Genomic DNA, 2,756 nt, shown 5'->3' on the forward strand with positions numbered 1-2,756 from the left:
CCACTGCTGAGTTCGCCAAAAGGCTAACGAGTCATGGTCTAAAAGTTCTCATTGTGTCGACTCCCCTGAACATTAAGCTGCGAATCAAACCGCAGGTGTGGGATGCGCCGGAGATAGATCTGGTGGAGCTGGCGATGCCCTCCGTGGAAGGGCTGCCAGAAGGTGTAGAATCATGCGCCGATGTTATGAAGAGAGCAGACGGGCCACAAATACTGCCTTTGCTCACAGTCGCCATGGACCTCTTGGAGAAGCCCTTTGAAGCGCTGTTGCAAAAGCTGTCGCCTGACTTTGTGATGTTCGATGTGTTACAGCACTGGGTTCCTCGTGTGGCTGCCAAGCTGGCCAAACCCGTTGTCCCCATTTTGTTCGTGGCACCGGGAGTGGCCGGCTTCAGCTTTCTCGAAGGCCAGCTAGACGTCACATCGAGAAACCCTAGCGCGGAGGATCTGACCGTATCTCCGCCGGGATTCCCTTCGCATAACATTCACTTCGCGATGTTCGAGGCTCGGAGGGCCATGGAGCTGATGTATAACGAGGATGCAGGAGCTGGGCTTAGCATTGTCGAGCGCGCTAGCATCTGCATGCGGGAGAGTTGGGCGGTGGCGTACTTGTCTGGAGGTTGAAGGAGTTTACGTGGAGTATTTGCAGAGCCTCATCAAGCGGCCGGTGTACCCCGTTGGAATACTCATGCGTAAACTCCCGCCGCTCCCCGTTGATGACGTTTGCTTGCAGTGGCTCGACAGGCAGCCCGATGCTTCCGTTGAGGTCTTGTCTTTTGGCAGCGAGTACATCCTCACCCCACAACAGCTCGACGCGGTGTCTATGGGATTGCAAGAGAGCAACGCATCGTTCCTCTGGTTTCTGCCTGCTAGAAATGACTTGTCCCAAGATTTCTTAGATCAGCTCGGGGTAGGTACGGCAGTATTAATTTTTGAGAGGGCTTAACCATCATTCACTAAGACTTGATTCCTAGGCTAAAAGTGTTAAATAGTCAAACTTGACTTAATATTCCAAGCTTAATTTATTTCTTAGTGTGAAATGTTTAAGGGCTAATTCCTTTGAAATCACTAGAGATTAACTGTTTCTATGTTCCTAGGTGTCTTAAAATCTATTCTATTTAAATGTGTTCTAATATTAATTGCTTGATTTTTTATGTAGGAAAAGGGACTAGTGATGACTAAGTGGGCTCCACAGTTACACATTTTGAATCATCGTTCTACGGCTGCATTTCTGACCCACTGTGGATGGAACTCAGTGACAGAAGGCATGAGGTTTGGTGTGCCATTTGTAACTCTTCCAATGCAATTTGAGCAAGGGTTAGCCACAAAGCTTGCACATGAGTTGAAGGTGGGAGTGGATGTGAGAAGAAATGAAGAGGATGGGTCTTTTACTAAAGAGGATATTAGCCAGGCAATTAGAATTGTAATGAGTGAAGAAGGAGCACAGATCAAACACAATGACAAGAAGATAAGTGACACATTGACTAGCAAGAATTTTGAAGTTTGTGAAAGAAACATAAAGAACTTTGTTTCTATGCTTACATCCTTCAATAAATAGCTTGCTTAATGGGATGGGCATTTCATCACAATCTTTACAAATCATTAGGTGAATAATACCCACTATGTTAGTCTTGGGAACTTGAAAATCATAGTGTGTGTTAGATTGTTATATTGTGTTTCTATTTTCTATGAATCAAATTAAACTTTTTAAGTTTATATGATTGTATGGTTTAGTATTTAGTAAGTGGATTGAGTAGTGTTGTGCATCTATTTGCCTATGCATTAAAAAATGTATGAAGGCTTATATGACCCACCTTATTTGTGTATGGATTTCATCCCAATATTTCTCATATATGGCTTGCATTATTTATGGTCTTTCCTCTTGGTAGAGTGACATAAAAACCATGGTAAAAATAGTGTTGATTGTATTTGGATGGCCTAGTAAAGAGACATGAGTGCCATGATAGACCTAGTGTTATCAAGGATTCAAGAAATATAAGGTTTCCTCTTGGGGATGAGTAAGGAGTCTCTCATATCAGCATTGGTTCTTTTTTCCACATATGACAACTGAAAACTATATTTTTATTGTTATTTTTTATTTAATCTTTTAAAATAGTTAAATTTATACTTAACAATATAATCATGCTTCAAGTTATGTCCCTAACAATCCATCTAAGGATTATGTATGAGTACCCATAGTTGAAACAATATATGATTACATATACTGATTTTACCTACCATGGGCCTTATCATTTCTAACAAGAGATGCTACAAAGAAAGAAAATGGCATACTGTGGTTGCTAGTTGAATAGTTGTATAGAGCTTATATTATTTGATGTGCAAGATATTATTGCTAGATTGAATACAATGGTAGGATTGCGACCTTGATTACAAAAAATATTTTAGGCAAAGTAAGAATACTTGTAAATATAGTTTAATTTCCCATAAAATGCTAGTGCTCACTTGTAAAAATTTCTTATCACAATACAACTAATATTTTAATATAGATAGCATTTGTATTACTCTTTGATGTGTATAAATAGAGTTTAGTACTATCATGCATAAATTATATTTATGAAGACATAATAGTTTAAGATACATATTGTTTACATTTTAATAGAATGAAATATACTTTATAGTTGGTTGATCCTCAAGAGTGTTGAAATATTTGGTGTTCTCTTACACATAACTATTAATTTAATTGATCTCTTAGTAAACATAAGTAATAAAATTTTATCAGGAAGCATAAACATAAAA

The 2,756-nt window shown here is 39.1% G+C and overlaps 1 pseudogene; it reads left to right on the top strand.

The window, feature by feature from the left end:
* LOC149560200 (cyanidin-3-O-glucoside 2-O-glucuronosyltransferase-like) overlaps positions 1 to 1,557 on the top strand; it is a 3,768-nt pseudogene extending 2,211 nt beyond the window's left edge.
* The last annotated feature ends 1,199 nt before the right edge of the window (positions 1,558 to 2,756 follow it).

This window comes from Cupressus sempervirens, chromosome 4, assembly GCF_028749045.1.
Source record: "Cupressus sempervirens isolate cs-2001-9-10 chromosome 4, ASM2874904v1, whole genome shotgun sequence".
Taxonomy (NCBI): domain Eukaryota; kingdom Viridiplantae; phylum Streptophyta; class Pinopsida; order Cupressales; family Cupressaceae; genus Cupressus; species Cupressus sempervirens.